The sequence below is a fragment of the Vulpes vulpes genome, chromosome 13 (genome assembly GCF_048418805.1).
Source record: "Vulpes vulpes isolate BD-2025 chromosome 13, VulVul3, whole genome shotgun sequence".
NCBI classification, from domain to species: Eukaryota; Metazoa; Chordata; class Mammalia; order Carnivora; family Canidae; genus Vulpes; species Vulpes vulpes.
This window is the reverse complement of record NC_132792.1, coordinates 129,305,334-129,329,844: the sequence shown is the minus strand read 5'-3', so window position 1 is coordinate 129,329,844 and position 24,511 is coordinate 129,305,334. Positions and strand designations below refer to the sequence as shown.

Sequence of the window (24,511 nt, the reverse complement as noted above, 5' to 3'; positions counted from 1 at the left end):
CTTGATAGCTGTATAAATAGCTGAGGTTATATGGGCTCAGTCTGAAAACTGAACCAACACATGAACCGAAGGAAGAATGGAAGCTAGAACAAAGGTAGCAGCCAAGATAATGGATAAGAAACAGGTATGAACAATATTGAGTACTACTCTGAATGCTCAGTTAAGTGAAGGAGATGTGCAGAGCGAAGGCGAGCTTCAAGCTGGAGCCCTGAGTAGGTGGTGGTGCTACAGAGGAAAATGAGCACAAGAAGGGAAAATGTGGGAATGATGGGGAAAAGGAGTTTAGATACCTTTAAGTGGCTGTACCTAGGGCAGAGTTTTAGCAAATAGTTGAACTAACAGGTTTGGAATAAAGAGCACCCCTATGTTTACTGCAGCAGTATTTACAATAGCCAAATTATGGAACCAACCCAAGTGTCCATCCATAGATGAATGGATAAAGATATGGTATATAAACATACAATGGAGTATTAATCATAAAAAAGAATGAAATCTTGACATTAACAACAACATGGATGGATCTAGATGTACATCACTAAATGAAGTAAGTTAATCAGAGAAAAACAAATACTATATTATTTCACTCATGTGGAATAAGAAGCAAAACAAATAGGGCAGCCCCGGTGGCGCAGCGGTTTAGCACCGCCTGAAGCCCAGGGTGTGATCCTGGAATCCAGGAATCGAGTCCCACGTCAGGCTTCCTGCATGGAGCCTGCTTCTCCCTCTGCCTGTGTCTCTGCCTCTCTCTCGCTCTCTCTGAATAAATAAATCTTAAAAAAAAAAAAAAAAAAAAAAGAAGCAAAACAAATAGACAAAAAAAAAAAGACAAACTAAGCAACTGATGAATTACTGAACTCTACATTTGAAACTAGTGATGAATTATATGTTGGCTAATTGAATTAAAAAAAAGACAAACAAAAAGTGAGACATAAATATAGAGAGCAAACTGGTGGCTATTGGGGGTGAGGGTGGGGGGTGTGTTTGTATATAAAATGAAGGGGTGATTAAGAATAAATCACTTATGATGAGCACTGAATAATGTATAGAATTGTTGAATCACTATAGTGAACACATGAAAGTAACAAAACACTGTATGTTAACCAGACTGGATTTTTTTTTTTTTTAAGTATGCACAACACTTAGCCAAGCATCTGGCATCATGGAAATTTCAGTAACATTAGTTACTATCTGTTGAAAAACAAACAAAAAACCAAACAAACCAAAAACCTTGAAATCAAGGGAGAAGACAGAGCTGGATATAGAAATTTGAGAGTTAAAATTGCAGATGTATTTGTAGCCAGGAACATATCCAGGGAATGAGAGTAGGAAGAAGAGAAAAAGTTTGATTCTGAGTCTTGGGCACTCTAACATTTAGAGGTCAGGAAGATTAAGGAAGATTCAGCAATGGAAACAATTTAAAGCTACAAACTGGCATTCTTGAGCCTGGTTTATAAGAGTCCTATCTAAAGACATGTACTGATAAATGGGGTTCTTTTTTTTTTTTTTTTTTGATAAATGGGGTTCTGAACCCATCTCGCTGGAGACTAAATCTTGAACTTTGGCATATAAACTATGACAACAAAACCTGTTTTGTGAGGCTTTTTCCAGAGCCCTCACAACTGTGGACAATCTGTTTCCATTTGAGTGTCTGCCCTTGATTCATTAATCCCTGTATCAACTCTGGATTAACTGTTATTTTTTTTTAAAGATTTATTTATTTATTTATTTATTTATTCAGAGAGAGAGAGACAGAGACACAGGCAGAGGGAGAAGCAGGCTCCATGCAGGGAGCCTGACATGGGACTCGATCCCAGATCTCCAGGATCACACCCCAGGCCACAGGCGGCGCTAAACCGCTGTGCCACAGGAGCTGCCCTGGATGTAACTGTTATTACACTCATTTTAAAGGTGAAAAAAACTGGGGTGGGGTCTGCTCAGGAAAGCAGGATAATTTGCCTGATGTCACATGGGAAATTAATGGAAAAGCTGGGATGAGATCTCTGATATGTTTAATCTAAATTTATCGTTATTTTCTTCCATTGAGAATAAAGTGATCTACTGGAAAAAACAAATGATAATGTTGACAGCAGGGTGGTCAGTGTAAGGAGGTGTTTGTATGGATCATGGTGTATTAGATTAACCTGAGCTAAATTTGTATTCTTTGTTTTATACAAGAAGGGGTGGAGATATTATAAATGTAGGCTTCTACTACCAGGTGGCCTTTATTATACCTTGTGCTAGAACATTGTTTCTTAACCTCAGCACTCCTGAAATTTTAACAAATCTCTGCTGTGGGGACTATCCTGTGCACTGTAGGATGTTTAACTGCACCCAGGCCTCTAACCACGAGATGCCAGTGGCACCCTTCTCCCCCAACTTGGGGAAATACAATTAAAAATGTCTCCAGAGAGGCAAATGTGCCCATGTTTGAGAATACTGACTGATCTAGACCCATATAAACTGATTTAACATCATCTTTCCAGCTCTGAACTCTTCTCATAAACTAATCCTGATTCCTGGAATGCTCTTCTACATTCAGCAGGCCAATCTTTTGTCATTCAAACAACCCTTAAAACCCCCTTTTAATAAAACTCAAGCACCATAATTATATCCCAGAATTCTAAAAACATGAGTATTTACATGCTACTGGAAGGCATTCTCCACTGGATCTGATCTTCAGTTTCCCAGTAAATTTATTTAAGGACATGCTGATTAATTGTGGGGGTGCTTTTTATTTTTCATTTGTCCAATATCTAGTTCTCCAAATCCTTAAGAAGTTCTAGTGTTCTTCAAATTAATAGCTACCATTTACTGAGCCCTTACTGTGGTTCAATAACTGTTCTAAACACTTTGCATACATTATCCTCAGAACAACCTAGTTTATAGATGAGGCAGCCAAGACACATAGGGGTGGGGAGCCCCCCAAGACTCAAATGCAGATAGTCTAGCTCTAGAATCCCATTTCTCAAACCCCTCTGTGTCTCAAAGGTTGATTTAAAAAAACTCTGCATCTCTTGATTCCACCTATTCAAAATTTTATAACCTGTGATCATATATAATCCCAAAGTTTTATTTGTGTTGTACTTCTTGTTCTTTTCTTTTCCCCTAACAGCATAAGAAAAACAATTAGTGAGGCATAGTTTGCACGGACCAGTAGTATACTGTCTGACAAAGGCAACAAAGAACATTTTGTGAACTCAGCACAAGGCCTAGAACATAGTTGTTCCTCAATAAATAGCTGCCTGAATGAATGCCTAAACATCCTAAATTTTTATAAAAATAATCCAGATTGGAGCACCTGGGTGGCTCAGTGGTGTGGCTCAGGTCGTGATCTCAGGATCCTAGGATGTAGTCTTGCATCAGACTCCCCACAGGGAGCCTGCTTCCCCTCTGTGTCTCTCACAAATAAATAAATAAAATCTCATATATTCATTCATTCATTCATTCATTCATTCCAGATTGAAATGTTGTAATTATTTTGGCTTTCTGGTCCTTAATCATACGTCTTCTGGACCTTCCTTCCTTGCTGAAACAATGTGTTCAAATTTACATATAGTATACAGAGATCATTTAGGTGTAAGAGTAGAAAAATATTTTGTGTTTCCAATAAGCTCTCTTTTGGAATCCAGAACTAATCTTTTGATCACAGTACATCAGTCTGCTATTTTCTTTCTTTCTTTCTTTCTTTTTTTTTTTTTTGCTATTTTCAATAATAATAAACAATAACTTTTCATTTCTCTTCCCTAGCAGTAACTTGAAAACCATAATCCTAACAAGTGTAACTAGAATATTGTCCCCAAATACATTATTTTAAACTTGCACACTATAGCTCTTTTGCCACTATTCCTTATTCACACAATCACAGTCTTAGGCATTTTGCTACTGGGAGAGTATTCCCAAACACTTTATGTACATTTTAAGTAAGACCAGTCTATAAATGGACCTCTGGAGAACTGTATAACTTGTATTTCGTCATCTAAACCAGACCCAAATGAAAACTAAACACTCCACCCTCCTCCTATGGGGATGCAATCTTAAAGCATTTAAGGCACTTAGCTAGGTGGGATGGGGGCAGAGGGACACCATTTATATGAATGCCTTTGGTAATATGATTTGCATTAGTGTTACCTGGCACTTTAAAAGCACTTAATAGATGTGAGTCCCGAGAGTTCCTACTTTATTACTACAACACTTAGCATAGTAGCAAGCACATATGGACACTTAATAAATGCCTTTAGCATGAGGATTGCTTGATATCTAAGAAGCTGGTAATTTAGCACAATTAATTTCAGGGAAGAGGTTAGAAGAAAGATCATTTTATGCTTAGCTGGGGTTGAAAAATAAAGGTTAAGACTGGAAAGAACATGCAAAGGAAACCATCTCAATGAAAAAGAAAATCAAACATTCACAAAAGCCTAAATTAAAATAATTTCAAAGAAAAGCAAAATTGGTTTGTGACACACGCTGATATTCACCTTCCAAAAAAAAAAAAAAGACAGGGTCATATAAAAACCTAATGTCAACTATCTTTGTAAAGGTAACTATCATAGTACTATTCATATTGTATGGTCCAAAGACAGGCTGCCCATGATGGCGTACTAGGGCTTGGACAGTACTTTGAGTTAAAAGCAATCCAAACCCAGTAGGTTCAGGGAAAGCTCTTCACCTGCCATCTGCTTTACCAGCATGGGAGCTATTAACAAAGATTCTTCTTTTCAATCTGAATAGGGCAACATCTTTGTTTTCTAAACATCTCCTCACCTTCTGTTAATGAGCTTCCTCCTCCCTTTTGTGCCTTCAGGCATCTACCCTTTCCCTGGCTCAATAAGCCTCATTGTCTTTGGAATTTCATGTCTATGTGGATTCCCCAGACATAAACTATAAATTTGATTTTCTCCTGTTCATCTGTCTCCTTTCAACCTGATTCTTAGTCCAGCCATAAAGATCTTGAAGGGCAGAGGAAACTCTTCCTCTTCAACAGTATCTTTAAGTAATTTTGGCTGATACTGGCACAGAACAAATGACTGTAGAAATTATTTTGTTGAGAGCCTAACATGTTCACTAATGGGAAGTGTTCAGGGTTATTTTTCCACATTCTCCAAATGAATAGACCACCTATAAAATCTCAAAAACAAAGCAAACAAAAAAATCAAGCTCAAGTATCAAATATCTTTGCTACCTATCATGTCCACTTTCATTTTCATAAGACCAACAGAGGAAGTTTTATTCTTCCTTACATCACAAATTTGTCCTGTTTTTAAATACAAATCATTTTATTAAGTCAGAATTCTTAGCCTATGTTTCCAATCATAATTCCAACTAATACCTTTTTCCTTCACTCTATACTAATGAAGGCGTTCAAAAAGAGACTCCGCAAAATGTGTCACTTTGACAGGTGGATTTTTCTCGACCTGAAGATGATCAAAGCCCTAAAGACTCAGAAAAAGGTTGTGTGTGGGTGTGTGTGTGTGTGTGTGTGTGTGTGTGTGTGTTTACCTCCACTTTAACTGCCTGTAAGATAGAGGACTTGGTCTAGGAAGATAGTTGTCAGTAGGGACAACTACCATGAATATAGGGTAGGCATAGTAAACTGGAGGGTATTTGCAGGGCTTATTTGTTCAGGTTCTTCTCTGTGTCCCACTGTCTCCATGTGGTAGGACAAATATTTGTTAACCAAACATCTGCTCTTCTCATCTTCCTGTGAAATCGTCTTCCTATGTTTTGAGGCCCCAGACCCTTACCCCCTTCCCCTTAGGTCAGGATGCATATAAACCTCCATTACCTGTTTGGAGTTCTCTCCTGTTAATGTAAATTTAATTAATAAACAGTCAAAAGAACCTAGAAGGACAGAGGAAAAAATTCTCTCCCCCCCTACACAAGAACCCTGCTTGAAAAGCCTTCTACTTGATCCCAGTCATCATTGGCCAAATCCAACCAATATTGGCATGTTCCCTTTGAAACATTTATGCTGTAGTTCCTTCTACGAAAAATTGCATTTCTGCCCCAACTGTAGATCATATCTCTTCTTACCTTTTAAGTATTCCTCAAGCTCTTATTACTAATTTATCAAGTATTTCTATAGTTATCTGAATTGCAAGGGTAGGTCACAGGTTATTCCCTTAACTCTAGAGTATGTATTCTATCATGGCTGGGAGGACATCTACAAAAGAAATGGTTCAGCATAAACCTACATTTGAAAACTTGTAACAGTTGTTGGTCTGTATCTTAGAGTAGAAATCGGTGTATTATATTTGTAAAACAAGAGACTGAATTTTTTTATCAGTGTTGAATCTTCCCCGTCTTTTTTTTTTTTTTTTTTTTTTTTTTAAGATTTACTTATTCATGAGAGACACACAGAGAGAGAGAGAGAGGCAGAGACATAGGCAGAGGGAGAAGCAGGGTCCTCACATGGAGCCCGATGTGGGACTTGAAACCTGGACCCGGGATCATGCCCTGAGCCGAAGGCAGATGCTCAACCACTGAGCTACCCAGGCATTCTACCCTGCCCTGCTCCCCAATTATGTTTGCTAAGTCTCATCCCATAATGACATTTGTTACACATTGCCAACCTCTACCAAATATCTAGGCAGTATTCTACATATAATGTGTGTTCATTAAATACTGTCAGGCTTATGCTGTAAGAATTGAATATTATCATGATCAGAGGGAAAGAGAAGAACTCGTGGACACAAACCTTAATCCAATAGCATTTGAATACCTTTAAAATGCATAATTATGTATAAATTAAAGAGAATTTACTTAACTAACCAGTCAAGTGAGAAAAGTTTTCAAGTAAGCATTTTATTTATAAAGTGCATTTTTTAAAAAGATTTTTTAAATTTATTCACAAAAAGAGGCAGAGAGCAGAGACACAGGCAGAGGGAGAAGCAGGCTCCTTGTGGGGATACTGATGCCATGCCGGACTCAATCCTGGGACCAGGATCACACCCTGAGCCAAAAGTAAACAAACACTCAACTCCTGAGCCACGCAGGCATCCCCATAAAGTGCTTTTTTTTTTTTAAAGAATCCTCAGGGACAGCTGGGTGGCTCAGTTGGTTAGGCATCTGCCTTCTGCTGGGGTCATGATCTGGAAGTCCTGATCCCATTTGTCTTCCCTGTTCAGCAAGGAGTCTGCTTCTCCCCTACGCCCCTCCTCCCCTCACTTGTGCTCATTCTCTTGGCTCTTTCTCATGCTCTCTCTCAAATAAATAAAATACATAACCATAAACCCAAATACATAACCATGGGGAAACAGAGGTCTTGAAAACCAAATCTAAGTTTAAAATTATTTTAAATTCCATTATCATAGAAAGACAAATAAAGGGAAAGTAGCTAATTAAAGTCTCCCAAGTGTGTGGCATAATATAAGCCCTCAAATGTTTGCTAAATTAAAGCAAAATCTCTAAGTCAGTTTATCTTCTTTAAGGAAACATGTCAGGACAGGTAAAAATGGAGTTCAGAGACAATCTGAAGAGATTCAAGTCCAGCTCAAAAATTGGCTGATTTTACTGGATCTTTAGTTTCTGATTTGTGTTAATGATAAGCATACTATCCTTAAATTTGAGTCCTAAAAGATTATGCTGTGCCCTAAGTAAAATTTATGGGGAAAGTAAAATTTATAGACCAGTGAAGGATACCTTAAATCTATAGAAAAGACAAACTCTAGTCATTTAACCAGTATTTATTAATCACCTACCAGGTGCCAGGTGCTAGAGATACTTGGAGTTCAGAACACAATGAATAAAACCGCCAAGGTTTCATTCCTCTTGGGAGTTTTTGGTCTCATTGCAGACATATATAATGATAAATTATGATAAATTCTATAAAAGGAAAGATATATCTCAAGAAGCAGTTTTTCTACAGAAACTCTCTTTGTGTTGAGCTCTGAAGAATTAAATGGAATTGACTCAGCAAAAGGGGATGTGGAGGGTCAGAGCATGGTCCCTGTGAGGACGTGAACAAAGGCCTGGGTGCCTCAAGTACCAAGAGGGAGGAAAGGCTAAAGAAGCAGGCATGCGAGATGCTGGTCTTTATCCTAAGAGCAGTGGGGGAATAATCTTAAGCAGGAGAATGACATGACTGGATTTGTATTTTCAAATGATCATCCCAGCTTCAGTGTAGAAAATCAATTAAAGGAAGATTGGGGGAACTGGTATTATTCTGGAAGACAAAGATGCTGCTGCTCCTTGGACTGGGGCAGAGAACATGGACTGAGAGAAATGGGCAGATTTGGGAATTACTAAAGGATATAAAACTTACAGATTTTGCTATAATATTGGGGATCCCTGGGTGGCTCAACGGTTTAGCGCCTCCCTTTGGCCCAGGGCGTGATCCTGGAGTCCCTGCCTGGAGCCTGCTTCTCTGCCGCTTCTCTCTCTCTGTGTCTCTCATGAATAAATAAATAAAATCTTAAAAAAAAAAAAGAGAAGATTTTGCTATAATAAGAATTTGAAGCTGCAAGTGAGGGGCTACTGGTAATACTCCTAAGTCTCTGACCTGGTGTTAAGAAAATATTACTGGTGGGAGCATAGTCTCTTCTCACCAAGGTACTCCCTGACAAAAGCACTCCCTCTCCAACCATGGCCTCTGATGTGTGTACACAGGTGTATTTATTCAACAAGTATTCTATTTTTTTAAAAAAATTTTATTTATTTATTCATGAGAGACACAGAGACACCGGCAGAAGGAGAAGCAGGCTTCCATGCAGGCAGCCTGACATGGGATTCGATCCCAGGTCTCCAGGATCACGCCCTGGGCTGAAGGCAGTGCTAAACCACTGAGCCACCCGGGCTGCCCTATATTGAACAAGTATTCTAAGCACCTAGTGAGCTCTCTTCATTGTTCAGGTGCTGGGGATAGCACAGAGAACATGCCAATACCTGTGCCCTCATGGAGCATACATACCAGTACGGGAAACCATGACTTTTAAAATATACACATAAATGTTAAGGAGAAAAATTACTTAAAAAGGAAATGAAGTATTGGGCATCTGCCTTCGGCTCAGGGTGTGATCCTGGAGTCCTGGGATTGAGTCCCGCATTGAGCTCCCCATGTGGAGCCTGCTTCTCACTCTGCCTATGTCTCTGCCTCTCTCTCTCTCTCTCTCTCTGAGTCTCTCATGAATAAATAAATTTTAAAAATCTTAAAAAACAACAGTAAAATGAAACTCCTAATTTGCAGGAAAAAAAAAAAAACAACATAAGACAATCATTGCAAGAATGACAAAATAAAATAAAATTTAAACCACTCCTCTATGTTCCTTACAAAAATACTGTAATTCCTCTCTTAGGCAAATTGATACTGCTCCTTACGGTGACAGTGACCTACCTTACCCTCCTGCTGCAATATACAAGTATTTCCAAAAGAAATAAAAAGAAAGGAAGAAAACACTATTGGTCCTATCACAGTGCTCCTATCAGCTATAACTATCACACTTGTCTGACTGAGGGTAAACTAACCCTGGAACTTAGCAGCAGCAAATCTGAGGACTAACGGCAGCATGTTCCAAACGAGACTCTTCAGAAAGACCAGAAAAAAGACAGAACAACAAAGGACTGCAGAGGAAAGTGGGAGGAGTGCCAATATTCTTAGATGGAGATGTTGGTATTAATGAAAAGTGACAAGAATTCTTGCAAAAACTGGATTTATTAAAAAAGAAAAGAGAGAGAGAGAGAGAGAATAGGGCTCCTGGGTGGCTCAGTCTTAAGCGACTGCCTTTAGCTCACTCAGGTCATAATCCCAGGGTCCTGGGATTGAGTCCCACATCAGGCTCCCTGCTCAGTGGGGAGAGTCTGCTCTTACCTTTGGCCCTCCCCACTGCTTGTGCTCTCTCTCTCTCTCTCTCCCAAATAAATAAAATATTATTTTAAAAAAGAATAACTTTACTAAAATTCATAGTTTATACACACAACTGAATAACAACAAATAAGAACCAAACTACTTTAACTCCCCAATCTTTTTGACAGCACAGTTGAATCTATAGAGAGGTAATCCTACTAATTACCAAATGTATCAACTATGTTAAAACTGACAGTAGTGGGTAAACTTTTAGTTTCTAAGGCAGAGTATGTAGCACCAAATACAGCAAATTCTTCAGAAAGCAGGGCCAATAAAACGGCAAGAATAGGTAACTTCTTATTTAAAATCAAGTCTGCCGGGCAGCCTGGTAGGTCCAGTTTAGCGCCGCCCCTCCAGCCCAGGGCTTGATCCTGGAGATCTGGGATCAAGTCCCATGTCAGGCTCCCTGCATGGAGTCTGCTTCTCCCTCTGCCTCTGCCTCTCTGTGTGTGTGTCTCTCGTGAATAAATAAATAAAATCTTTAAAAATAAATAAATAAAATAAAATCTGCCTCTTCAATATTGCCACATCTCCTATACAAATTTACCAGAAAAGGTATATTTTAGGCAATACTCAGAGCTAGAAGAACAAGAAAAAAAAATTAGGGAAAGGAATTATCTAAAATAGTCAAACTGAATAGTATTATTAGTTCTAATAGCCATATGGATTTTTGACAGCTCATTCTCTATCCAGGCACATTATTATAAAACTCCTTGAACTTTACCCAAAAGGGGGGGGGGGGGCTACTTGGAGACAGAAGGAGACAGAAGCAACAGATTAACTGCAAAATACTACCTGCTAGAGATGACATCTCTAACAAATGAGGAAAAAGACGTGTAAGAACTTATATAAAGTATTTTTTAAAATCCTGCATAGAGGGCAGCCTGGGTGGCTCCACGGTTTAGCACCACCTTCAGTCCAGGGCATGATCCTGGGAGACCCAGGATCAAGTCCCAGAGTCCCCCGTGGGGCTCCCTGCATGGGGCCTGCTTCTCCTCTGCCTGTGTCTCTGCCTCTCTCTGTCTCTTATGAATAAATAAAATCTTAAAAAAAAAAAAAAAATCCTGCATAGAGTAATTCAGTGTGAACCAAAAGAAGTAAAAAAAAAAAAAAAAAAAAAGAAAGAAATATCAACCTTATCATTGTTTAGGTATGATAAGGAAAAGAAAATCTAGTTGGGGAAAAAAGAAATCACTTAATTTGCAGTCTATTGTCTTCAGAATAAATCAGGAGTTTGACCTACAGTTACTACCTTTGTTTTGTTTTGTTTTTTTACACAGAGATTAGTCATAAACAATGTGATCATGGTTCAGGCCCAATTATTTAAGAGAAGAAATACAAGAAAATTAAATAACTTATTTTTAACTATGACTCTTATAACTTTGTTAAGCCCAATAATTTATTTCACTGTGACATTTCAAAATCCCTAATTTTATTGTCCTAAATACGTGAAGCTGTTAGGAAGGAGGAAGGCGGAAGAATTAGAGAAAATGGGCTGCAAGTTCAAATTCTTGTCTACACTACTCTTCTACACAGGCAAATGAGTAGATCATAATATGGGTCATCCCAGCTTTTCCTATGGAAGTCCAGGAGAGCTCCCAGTTACTTCCCAACAAGGCCCACACTCCTCACAGGTATAATAGGGGAAGCAGAAACTACTAGACTAGAGAACAAGGAGAATCTAAGCTTTATTTTTAATTTTCATTATTTTTTTAAATTTTATTTTAAGTAAACCCTATCCCTCGCAATATGGGCCTGAACTCATGGCCCCAAGATCAAGAGTCGCCAGCTGTACAGACTGAGCCAGTGAGGCACCCCGAAAAAGCAACTATTTTAATGAAAAAGTCTACATTACATTTCTTTAAATTCATTTTTAAATGCCTGGTTTACAAATTTTGGATGACCTAATGCTTTCAAGAAAGATTCACTGCCCATTTCAATGTAGTTGGCTCCAATGGGGCAAAATTTGTGTGTGCAAATCTAAGATCTTAAACCTTCACTAACAGCAGTGTTAAAAACCACAGGCTCAAATGGCATCACTTAAACCAAGTCACCAAGTCTGGGTTTAATACCTAATCTGATTGCAGTTTCAACCTCACCCAGAAATGTATTCATAACTGGTTAGTCAGGAATTTTCTGACCCCCACTGGTGAAGTAATGGGACACAAGGGTCCTCTCCACTCCCCAAAGGAAAATGATGTAGTCTGCATGATAAGACAACCTGTTCTTCTCCCCTAAGGAAAAGTGAACCTGCCTGGAACAATTCTTTTCTTTTGCTAATAATTTTCTCACCCTATCCTTCTTCCCATAAAAACTTTTTATTTTTGTATAACTCCTGAGAGCTCCCCTCTACTTACTACAGGGGATGCTACCTAATTCATGAACCCTTTAATAAAGCTAATTACATCTTCATATTTCCTTGGCTGAATTTTATTTTGTAACAGCAGTAAACAGCTCTCCCAGTGTTCAAACAGTGGAATCTCCCATGCTCCAAAGAGTGCAACAAAACTCTTAGCAGATTTTAGAAGTTTAGAATGAGTCCTCAATATGGTTTGATCTTCTGAAATCTTAATGAGTAGGGAATATACTTAATGAGCCAGATTAACACCTCCACCCCAAAATAAGGAGCCCCCCAAAGGGCCATATTTATTATTCTCACATTCTGCAGAATTAATGAAACAACTCACTAGAAAAAGCATTGATTATTGATGAATATATACAAAAATATAGAAAACATCCACAAATGGCAAACATACCTAACCTTAGCAAAAAGTCCACCCTGCAGGCAATCCTTTATTATAGCAAATATGTTCTGGAAAGGGCCAGGAAGCAAACACTTTAGTCATTATGAGCAATTACCTATGCCACTGTAGCACAAGTACAGTCATACATGATACACTGATGATACTAAACATATGGGTATGGTTGTGTCCCAATATAACTTTATTTATGGATACAGAAATGTTGATTTCATAGAATTTTCATGTCATAAAATATCATGCTTTTTATTTCTTCCAATTAAAAATGTAAAATTCATTCTTAGAGGCCCATTTGATGCCATTCCTGTGTTATTTCTATCAACATTTGCAGAAATAAAAATTTACAAATATCTATAAAAATATTTTTCTTAATATTTCTTTAATTTCTTTTCTCCATTCCCAGTTCCAAGCCTTCCACAGAAACTTTCTAAAGTCCTGTTTCATCAGATTCCTTCCCTCCTTGCACATCCCTCTCCCCAGGGTACAGCTTGCCAGTCCCTTGGATGTTTTTAAATCAAAATCTACCCATGTCAGAAAAAAAGTCACTCATCACAATTTTTTTTATAAATCCTACTTCCTTGAACTACTGTAAAGCTCCAAATCTTTTCATGCTCAATCTTTCAATAAGTATAGATTTGGCCAATCTTATTATGCTCTGTCTCTTTCAGCCATCATTTAAGTCTGGTTCTATACAATGAGACCCCTGTGAGGTTGTGGCAGTTACGCTGCATTCTTAAGAAGGAAGGTTTTAGTCACAAATACATTAAACGTTTAAAATCTTGCCAGTAACTAACTGTTCAAATGGTGTCTCAAGAAAATGGGTGATCTACTAGTTTAAAATGCTTCTGTTTCCACTTTGCTGGTTAAGGATTCTTTTCTATTTTTAAAATTATTTATCACTTTTCTAATTACTATTATTATTGTTATAATAACATCATTACTAGGACATTTCATATATGTAAAAAACTTGCATCTCTTTAAATTTAAAGCTACAAAGTCCTAAAATGTTAAATTACTTAAATAACTGAACCATTGTAAGTAGGCATTAAACCCATCAGAGTGTAACATCTGAAATAAGTTAAAATCAATACTAAAACTTGGAAAGGTACAATCTTAAACTAGAAAGTGTCAAGAAATCATCCATTTCATAAGTGTCTCTTTACATGTGGAAAGTGTGTAAATGTGTAGTCCCTGCTGCAGGGGCTCTTTCAGATTAGCATAAATATTCGGGCATTAGTGAAAAAGCCTTGTGCTAGGACAGAATTGTGTTTTTGAAAGGTGATGGTCAGGAGATGGAGCATTTAATAAGGAATGAGACTTCACTCTCCAACTCTCCCCATTCATAAATAACAAGTGTTTAAATGCACCTATATTAAAACAGTTCCCAGTGAATTCAGGATAACAGTAACAGCAAAAATGCCACAGTTCAGCAATCTGTGTTTGACTGTGAAGTGATTTCTCCTGAAGACAGATGCCACCCCAAGGAACAAAAGCAGAAAAACAATCCATCCTATGACCAGAGGCAAAAGCAAGAAAAGATTAGAACTGCAAGTCTCTCTCTCTCTCTCTCTCCCCTCTGAGACTCCCTGGCTACATCTTTACAACATCCTGCACAGACAACAGAAATGGTAATTTCCTACACAATACAAAGCAAGAAGCTCTTTGCCTTTTATTCTGCTGTCAAGTATATAAACCAAAGAATTTCTTGCAAACCACTGTACCCCCCCCCCCCCCCACCAAAAACAAGAAACCAAGGGATACAGTTCCTGAAAAGCAACATCCAGGGTCCATTAAAGGTCAAAACATTTCCTCTAGTAGTTAACACATTTAATTTTTTTTTTTCAAGTGCACTAGCTAGGATTGAGTATTCTAAAAGAAATCCTTAGGACAAAAAAAAAAAAAAAAAAAGACGGGAGGATTACTTGTACTATGTATTTTTACTTGAATGCACGTGGGGAAAGAAACAAATACTAAAAACTTATTCATGAAATTTTCAAAATAAAATGGTACTACTGCCCCTACAAAGAAATTACTTTTTTAATGCTCTTTTTACTCCACTGAATGACTCCTATGATCCTAAAAAGACAGACACCCTAACTGCATGTTGTCACAAATTGCCCGCCATTAATTTAACATCAGCTAAAACATAAAACACATTGTCAGAAATTCTAACCTTGCTCTTCACTACACTGCAATTTTTAATTTAAAAATACAATAAAGGGAAACACTGCTCTTTTTTCCCCCCATCATCCTTCTCCCTCTTCCATCTCTTTTGGACAGTCCCCTGAACCCTACCACACAGCACTTATTATCCAATTTCTTCAAGAGAATAAAAATAAATCAAACCACGGTCCAAAACTCTAATCATCTTTGCAAGGAATTAAGTCCATTTCTAAAGATTTGCTAACTTGATGTTTTTCTCAATGATTAACAGTAGGCAAATATCTAGAATCATACACTATTTGCAAAAGCAACATTAAAACAACTTGACCATAAGCCGGCTAAATTTCAAGTACGTATAACATAAAATTTCAATAATTTTCTCTGAAGTTTTAAGTTTGTTCTACATAGGCTATCTCTTTTGTTATTTCCTATTTAAAGCTTTTTATTAAAAAAATCTTATTTCTCAGCTCCATTCCAATGAAAAGTACCATTAAGACAACAAACCTACAGCTAAGCCATCTACATGACACTAAAGAGCAAACATCCAATAAGCAGGAGCAGATTAGCAAGAGTTTCTCATTATTACAAGAACTGTTCTCAGCAATTAAATTTATTCCCATTTGTATGTTTTGTTACATAGACAAAGAAAGCAGAAACTAACTCACCAATCTATAGGGAGTGTAAATCAAAGTTATTACCCTAAAAATACAGGATATTAAAAGGCACAGAGTGGAAGAATAATAGCAGTAAAATCTTTGGTTCCTTCCACCTGCCCTGGATTCTTGGGTTGCAGCTTCTCTATCAGCTAATTTTCTCTCTGTGTGGAGTTTTACTTGGTGTGCATTGCTCTCCACTTCCATTTCTACCCCTGTCGTTCTTTAAAGGAGATAAAGCAACTGTATAAGAATGCTTAAAGACATCAAAGACCTAAAGCTTCACTGGTTGTGTGTGGCATAGGAGGAAGAGGAGGAAAACGTGAGGTAATGAGGATCTACTGTATTTACCTTATGTGCAGGGCATGTGGACAACAATAGAAACCATGTAGGGTGCACGTTTGGTCAAAAAAGAACATGGCAGCCTAATGGGAGGCCTTTGTTCTTCAAAAGGGTCTCCTTTCCCCCTTTTGTGTTTCACCTAATTCATGGCATCTGAGCTGCTCTTGAACTTGACAGACTGAGAGAAAGAGAGGGAGAAGAGCGGGGGAGTTGAACACACAAAGAGAAGAGAAAGGGGGGGACTTCAAAAGGAATTCATTTGAAAAAATTAGTTCTCTTGCCAGTTTTGATGAAGTTTTGGAACTTTAAAGGAATTAGAGAGTATCATTCAGGGTTGAAATTAATTTTTCCAGAGACTGTAATGAGAAATAACCTAGACAAATAAGGAACAAAATGAATTATGTCCTTATAACCAGTTACAATTTTTTTCTGCTATACCACAGTTCTTGAAATAATAGTAATAAAATACCTGATTTTCAACAATTACATAATTAGATAGCATTCTATACCCAGAACCAATAATTAAATAATTTTCCAGTTCAGGGGAATTACACTTGAGTAATAAACAGTGCCCAGGAACACTGCAAAAACACCAGCACCACCTGCAGGATAAATACAGATGAGCATTCTAGAACATTTCAAAGCCTAAGATTGATTGATTGATTGATTTTTAGAGATTTGTTTATGAGAGATAGCAAGATAGCACGAGTGGGGCGGGGAGGGGGGCAGAGGGCCAGGGAGAAGCAGGCTCCCTGCTAAGCAGGGAGCCCAATGTGGGGGTTCCAACCCAGGACCCTGAGATCATGACCTGAGCCAAAGGCAGCCCCTTAACTGACTGAGCCATCCCTGCCCTGACACTTTCACTTTAATGTCAAGACTTAAAAAACTTTTAAAAACGAGTGAGTAACTTTAAATAGAGAACAAAAATGTAGGAACCTTTGGCCAATTTAGGTATTCATGAATATAAATACAAGACTCAAAGATCCTTAGCTATGTTATGTATTAATACAAAAGGTTGCTTCAAAACAATAAAAGATCATGACTTTAAAATTGATTTATTTGGGGGCTCTGGGTGGCTCAGTCGGTTAGGCATCCAACTCTTGGTTTTGGTTCAGGTCATGGTCTTTTGGGGTTTTAGGATGGAGCCCCATGTTGGGCCTGCCCTCTCCTTCTGCTCCTCCTCTTGCTCTCTCTCTTCTCTCTCAAGTAAATAAATATTTTTTAAAAATAGGTTTATTTTTTTCTGATTGTAAAACACTACATTCATTATACAACAACCAAATAAGTCTGAAATACTGGAAGCTATTCTACACCTACTGTTAGATCTAGTATTTTTTCTTCCAGGTCTTTCTTCTATGTGTATCTTACATACATAATTTTGTATTGTATACCACACATACTAGTTTGGGACTGCTGTTTTTACAGACTCCTACCTCGATTTAATATATTTTGTACCTCCTTTCATGTCAGGTATCATATCAAAATTTTCATATCAAAAATTTTGAGGGAGGGGATCCCTGGGTGGCTCAGCGGTTCAGCACCTGCCTTTGGCCCAGGGATGATCCTGGAGTCCCAGGATCAAGTCCCACATAGGGCTCCCAGCATGGAGCCTACTTCTCCCTCTGCCTGTGTCTCTGCCTCTATGTCTATCATGAATAAATAAATTTAAAAATCTCAAAAAATTGGGAGGGACACCTGGATGGCTCAGCAGTTGAGCATCCTCCTTCAGCTCAAGACATGATCCTGGGGTCCTGGGATCGAGTTCCACATCCAGCTCCCTGCATGAAGCCTGCTTCTCTCTCTGCCTCTCTCTCTGTGTCGCTCATGAATAAATAAAATCTTTAAAAAAATTTTTTGGTAGTATATAGTAGTAATCCACTGAAAGGACACACTAAGGATTAATGACCAATGTGCTATTACTATATATTTGAGCTATTTCTATTTTTTCCCACTTTACTAACAAAGTTTTAAGAAATAGCACTATATATGTGTTCCTTTGCTCACTGGTCTAAATGATTCTATAAATTAACGGCTAGAGACAGAATTCCTAAGTGAAAGGGTACAAACATTTTTAAATTTAATAGTATAATCAAATTGCTGTCCAAAAGTTTTGTCAAGTTGTCTTCGCAATATTATGTAAGAATGTCTGTTTCCCATGATTCTAGACAACTATGTTTTTAGTATTTGACATTCTAATAAACACAGCTTTAGTTTTAAATCATTTTAGAGGGCAGCCCCGGTGGCGCAGCGGTTTGGCGCCGCCTGCAGCCTGGGGAGTGATCCTGGAGACCCAGGATCGAGTCCTGCATCGGGCTCCGTGCATGGAGCCGGCTTGTGTCTCTGCCTCTCTGTCTCTCTCTCTGTGTTGCTCATGAACAAATAAATAAAATCTTTAAAAATAAAAAATAAACAAAAATAAAAAAAATCATTTTAGAACTTTCACACATAACTACTCTTCTTCAAAATGAGAATATATACATTTACTTCAATATTTACTGATGAAGATACTGTGTTAGAAGAAACATCACTTTTAAACTATGTTTAGAACCAATTATTTCTTTACGGTCATTTATCTCAATTTCATCTTACAATAAAATTAATACACAACCTCATTATTCATCAGAGTACAATCAGAAAGTACTGGATATTTCTAAACACTCAGAAAAAAATATGGTACCAATAAGGAGATTGAAAGAATTTCCCACAGGTCTCAAAAGCAACTATAAAAGAGGTAGGGTCACATAAACAAACAAATAACCTTTTTAAGGGAACTATTTTGAAGATGTAGCTTTTTTTTTTTAAGAGAATCTTTTTTATCTATATTTTATTTATTTATTCATGAAAGACACAGAGAGAGGGAGGAGGCAGAGACACAGGCAGAGAGAGAAGTAGGCTCCATGCAGGGAGCCTGACGTGGGACTCGATCCTGAGACTCTAGGATCATGCCCTGGGCCAAAGGTAGGCGCTCAGCCCCTGAGCCACCCAGGGATCCCCGAAGATGTAGCTTTCAACTGGATTTAAGTACATGAGCATGCATGTGTGTCAGTTATACTAAATTTGTTTGAAAGTTAAGCACAGGGACGCCTGGGTGGCTCAGCGGTTTAATGCCTGCCTTTAGCCCAGGGCGTGATCCTGGAGTCCCGGGATTGAGTCCCATGTCGGGCTCCCTGCATGGAGCCTGCTTCTCTCTTTGCCTGTGTCTCTGCCTTTCTCTCTCTGTGTCTCTCATGAATAAATAACTAAAATCTTAAAAAAAAAAAAAAAAGAAAGAAAGAAAGTAAGTAAGTAAGTTAAGCACAGCCATTCTAGTTGTACCAGCCTGTGGATGTAACAGAATAACTGTAAATTTGGCACTGATAAAGCTTTAATCCCTGAGGCAGGGTTTCTCAACCTGGGCACTGCTAACATTCTGGACCAGATAATTGTGCTGGAGGGAGGAGGGCTGATCTGTGTACTGCAGGATGTTTAGCAACATACCTGGCCTCCAATGACTACTGCCGTGAATACCACACTACAGGTTATTACGACAAAAATGTCTCCACAGATTGCCACATAACCCCTAGGGGGCAAAATCATCCCCATTTGAGAACCACCACTACTCCATGCTAACTAAAACAACTATCACATGCATCTCACTTCCGTAGGCATGATCTCACATGTTAAATTTTTAAAGTATGCAAATATGTTAAGCACTCGAAATATTTATCAAATTCTTATTAACCTTCATCACATCTACTGCCATCAGTGAATATGACAGCACCAAAGACACAGACTTAAAAAAAAAAAATTCATCTGGTTACTAACATATTACTAGCTAACAATTAGGTTTCATTCAGTTTAACGGAAAGAATATTAAATTTGTTAAGGTAAAAACTTGAGTTATTTTAACTATTGTGAACTATCCTGTTGATTCTATATCCAAAACATATCTTGAATCCATCATTTCTCTGCATCTTGGACAACCTTCATCTCAGCCAACATCATCTCTCATACAAAGAGCCTTTTTAAATGTTCTCTCAGCTTCTACTCAGCTTTTACTTTTGACTCTTCCAACCCATTCTCCATTCATTCATTCATTCATCCATTCAACTAGTTTCATGGAAGTCTACTATGTGTCAGGCACTCCATGCACTAAGAAAACATTGGTGCATGAAATTCTCTTACAAAATCCTTTACCTAGGGAAACTTAAATTCTAATATAAAATATGTGAGAGAAAGGGACATCTGGGTGGCTCAGTGATTGAGCCATCTGCCTTTAGCCCACGGCATGATCCTGGAGTTCTGGGATTGAGTCCCACATTGGGCTCCCTGCATGGAGCCTGCTTCTCCCTCTGCCTGTGTCTCTGCCTCTCTCTTTCTGTGTCTCTCATGAATAAATAAATAAAATCTCTAAACAAAAAAATAAAATAAAATATATGAGAGGATAGTGTTTTGAAGAGAAGGTAGGGAAAGATGGGCAGGGATGGGGTCTGGCCAAGGATAGATTCACCAGTTATATAAAGACCTGAAGGTTAGGAAGTGAACCATGTAGATATTGGAGAAAGCATTGTAGGCAAAGGACAGCAAGTACAAAGGCCCTGAGTTGGGGGCATGCCTCTGCCTTTACATTGCACAAAATGTGAAACCACTAGAAGACTTGGAGCAGAGGCGAATCATGCTCTAATATTTTTTTTATTTTTATTTTTTGTTTAAGATTTTATTTATTTATTCATGAGAGACCAAGAGAGACAAAGACATTGGCAGAGAGAGAAGCAGGCCCCATGCAGGGAGCCTGATATGAGACTCGATCCCGGGATTCCAAGATCATGCCCTGGGTTGAACGCAGACACTCAACCGCTGAGCCACCCAGGCGTCCCATGCTGTAATATTTTAAAGGAAAATACCGGTGACTATGTCAAGAATAGGCTGAAGGGCTACAAGGGTGGAAGCAGAGACCAGTTAATTTATGAGCTTTAGACCAGAGTGGGTTAGTGAAGATAAGAAATAGTTGGATTTTGGATGTATTATTAATCACAACTTAGTATTTTAAAACATACTAAGACAACTTAGGATTAAAACATAAATGGAGTTGTGCCACTCCTCAACTCAAACATCCTTCAACTGTCACCTTTTTCCCCACTGCACTTTATATAAAATGAAAAATCCTTAATATGGCCTAAACAGCTCTGCAAGATCTGGTCTCTGCCTAAGTCTCCAGCCTCATCTTACTTCTCAGTAATCAAAATACATTCTGGCCACACTGTCCTTTCAGGTTCTCTACTACTCCAAATTCTTTTCCATGGGGTGGAGCTTTGAGCATACTGTTCTCTCTGCCTGAAATGCCCTTCTCACTCTTGGCCTTTGCCTACATGATAGCTGGAGCTCCCACATTTCAATTCTCAGCTTATAAAATTCACTTCCTTTAAAAAAAAAAAAAGATTTTATTTATTCATGAGAGACACACAGAGAGAGAGAGAGAGAGGCAGAGACAGGCAGAGGGAGAAGCAGGCTGCCCTCAGAGGGCCAGATCCAGGACTCGATCCCAGAAGTTGATCCCAGGACCCCGGGATCATGACCTGAACCAAGGGAAGACACTCAGCCACTGAGCCACCCAGGTGCCCCTGAATGCAAAAATTTAATTAGAATCCAAATGCACCAAGTACTTCTGCTTTTTCAGCCTTCTTGGAGCCTGTGGAGGCCTGCTGGGAAAAGGGCTTCTAAAACAACAAACATGCCTAGAAGGCTGTGGTCAAAGGCCATTTTTGCTGGTGATAAGCGGGGTCTCCAGAACAAGAGGGAGCACACAGCTCTTAAAATTGAAGGTATTTATGCTTGAGATGAAACTGAATTCTATCTAGGCGAGAGATATGCTTATGTGTACAAAGCAAAGCACAACAACACAGTGACTCCTGGTGGTAAACCCAACAACCCCAGAATAATCTGGAGAAAAGCAACTAGTGATCATGGAAACAATGGGATGGTTAAATTCTGCTAAATTCTGAAGCAGCCTTCCTGCTAATGTCATTGGCCACAGAGTCCATGAGGTGCTGTACCCCTCAAGCATCAAGTACTGAAAAGTAAAAAAATGTATAGATTTGTTCTCTTGTATTTTTGTTAAAACAAAATAAATGCAACAAGTACTTCTGACAGTGGGGAGGCCCCCAAAGAAATGCCAGTCATACAGAAAATTTTTAATTAGAATTCAACAGGTGAATAAGGCCTCAACTAGTTTTAAAAGGCAGTTGAAGAACACAAATATATTTTTTATTACTTATTAATTAATGAGGATTCTTAGCATTATTTTAATGACTAAATTAAGCATACATTTGTTTTAATTATATTTTGTATAGAAAACAAAAACTGATCCAACAATGGAAAATACTTTCATTTTCCCATTCATTCATTACTTCTAATACAATCAGATTAATCTTCCAAACAAATGGCTCAGATCATATTACTCAAAAAACTTCAGTGGCTCCCCACTGTCTACTGAATTAAGTCCAAACACCTTAGCCTGATATTTAAGACCCTACATAAATTGGCCCCAACTTATTTGCTTTTACCCCTATAGTCTGTCTAGCCAAATTGAACTACTTTTGCTCCAACAGAGCCAGCTTTTTCTGCCTCCACCAGACCTTGGTTCATATTGTTCCATCTTTCTGAAATGCAATTCTACCCTCCACTCCTAATCCACCTGTCAAAATCCTGCATTCCTGTTTCAGGACTCAGCTCACATGCTTCTAAGACCCACAGTCTCTCTCCAGCATCCTTAATACAAAATGACTTCTTCCTCTATAAACACCCAGAGCCCCTGCGCTTTGTAACTTACTACATTCTTATCTTAGATGACCTTTTCCTTGTAGGTTTGAGCTTCCTAATTAAATCACAAATAATTTCTAGCCCCTTCCTTTTGTGAAAGAAAGATGGATACTTATGTACACAAAATTAACAACTGTATTTACAATTTATAAACTGTTCTAAGAGCCTATTCCTTTTGAGGGCAAGAACTGTTTCTGATTCACCTTTTGTTTCTTGAAATTCTTTGAACAAAGCATGTATTTAAACAACTTTGTTGAATAAAACACAAAAATTTAAGTTGAACATAAAGTTGCCTTTTATCACTCAGATCTTATTCACTGAGCCACATTAAAAAAAGAACAGAGGTGCCTGGGTGGCTCAGTTGGTTAAACATCCAGTGCTTGATTTCAGTTCAGGTCATGATCTCAGAGTTGTGAGATAGAGCTCCTGAGCATGGAGCCTGCTTGGGATTCTCTCTCTCCCTCTCCTTCTGGTTTTGCCCCCACTCCCTTTCTGTAAAAACACACATACACACAATTAAGCAACTGTACTGCAGTTGGCTACTGTGCTAAGAGAACACATGATTACAAATAACTATAAAATACCATCCCTGTCCTAAGAAGCTTATTAATAATATTGTTAGGAACATATGACAATTTCCACAGCAATCAGAAAAATAATAAAAGTACTATCAAACAATTAAATTCTAAACTATGAATTTCAAAAGAGCTGATATAAATAACAAGTGCCATGAAAGTCAAGAATGCAGAGGCCACAGCTGGCAAGGCTTTGATGAAGAATGCTTCTGAGAGTCATAGCTGGAAGAGGCAAGATTATCCAAAACAATGTGTTCCCAGGTTGCTCCAATATCCATATCCTCCTCCTAGATCTTGGTTTAAAAAAATAACAATAACCCATGTAGAGCACCGGGTCTCTGACCTATAAATGTTCATGCTCACTGACCTCATTCACTGCACACAGAGAAGTCCTCTACTAGCACTCAGATATAAAACTCAGAAATTTCAGGGATGCCTGGGTAGCTCAGCGGTTGGGTGCCTGCCTTTGGTTCTGGTCATGATCCCAGGATCCAGGATTGAGTCCCGCATCGGGTTCCCTCTGCCTGTGTTTCTCATGAATAAATAAATAAATAAATCTTAAAAATAAAATAAAATAAAAATAAAGTCCAGAAATTTGAAAACACAATATTTTCCAAAAGACAAAATCATTTTCTACATTTTCATTACATGCAATGTGAAGGGAGAGAAGGAAATTGCAAAGATGACCATTTTAGGAAGCCAAATAAATTTTAAAAACAAATTACAATAAATCTTCATGGCCCTGCCTGCCTCATTCTAATAATTACCTCCTTAAACATCCGTAATCGGACAAACTTTCTCCTTGAGATATAGTTAAATCTACGGTTCAAATGTTTCAGATTAGAAAAGTAACTTATAAACTCATTCAAATGAAGGAGAGCAGAGCCTAATGGTTAAAACTGAGACCCTCAGGCCAGCTGGGTTGGGTTCATAATCCCCGCTACCCAGGCTTCCTCTGTGCCTCAGTTTATTCATCTCTAAAATGAGAACAAAATCAGCTAACTCATAGTATGGTTATGAGGACCAAATGAACTAAAATTCATTAAAGCACTAAGAATAGAAATCTAGCACACACTAAGCAACAAAGACATATCTATTATTATTATCCAAAGGAATTAAGGACCCTATCTCAGTCAGGACTACTTAGGCAATAACACATTAGAGCAGTGACTCTTTATCCATGGTGGATATGTTCCACCACCTCCACCGGGTGCCTGAAACCTCCAATAGTATAGAATCCCTGTATATACTAGTTTTTTCTTCACATACATACATACATGCATAACTATGATTAAGTTTAATTTAAAAATTAGGCACAAAAAATAAAATAAAAATTAGGCACAGTAAAAGATTAACAATAATAATAAAAAAGAGCAGTTGTAA

At 38.1% G+C, this 24,511-nt stretch overlaps 1 protein-coding gene and 1 pseudogene across 2 annotated transcripts in view; one reads left to right on the top strand and one right to left on the bottom strand.

Annotated features, from left to right (window-relative positions):
* Window positions 1–24,511, bottom strand: part of POU2F1 (POU class 2 homeobox 1) — a 175,299-nt gene that overhangs the window by 113,035 nt on the left and 37,753 nt on the right. The gene's annotated exons all lie outside the window — the stretch shown is intronic.
* Window positions 21,466–21,808, top strand: LOC112923583 (large ribosomal subunit protein eL33 pseudogene; annotated as a pseudogene).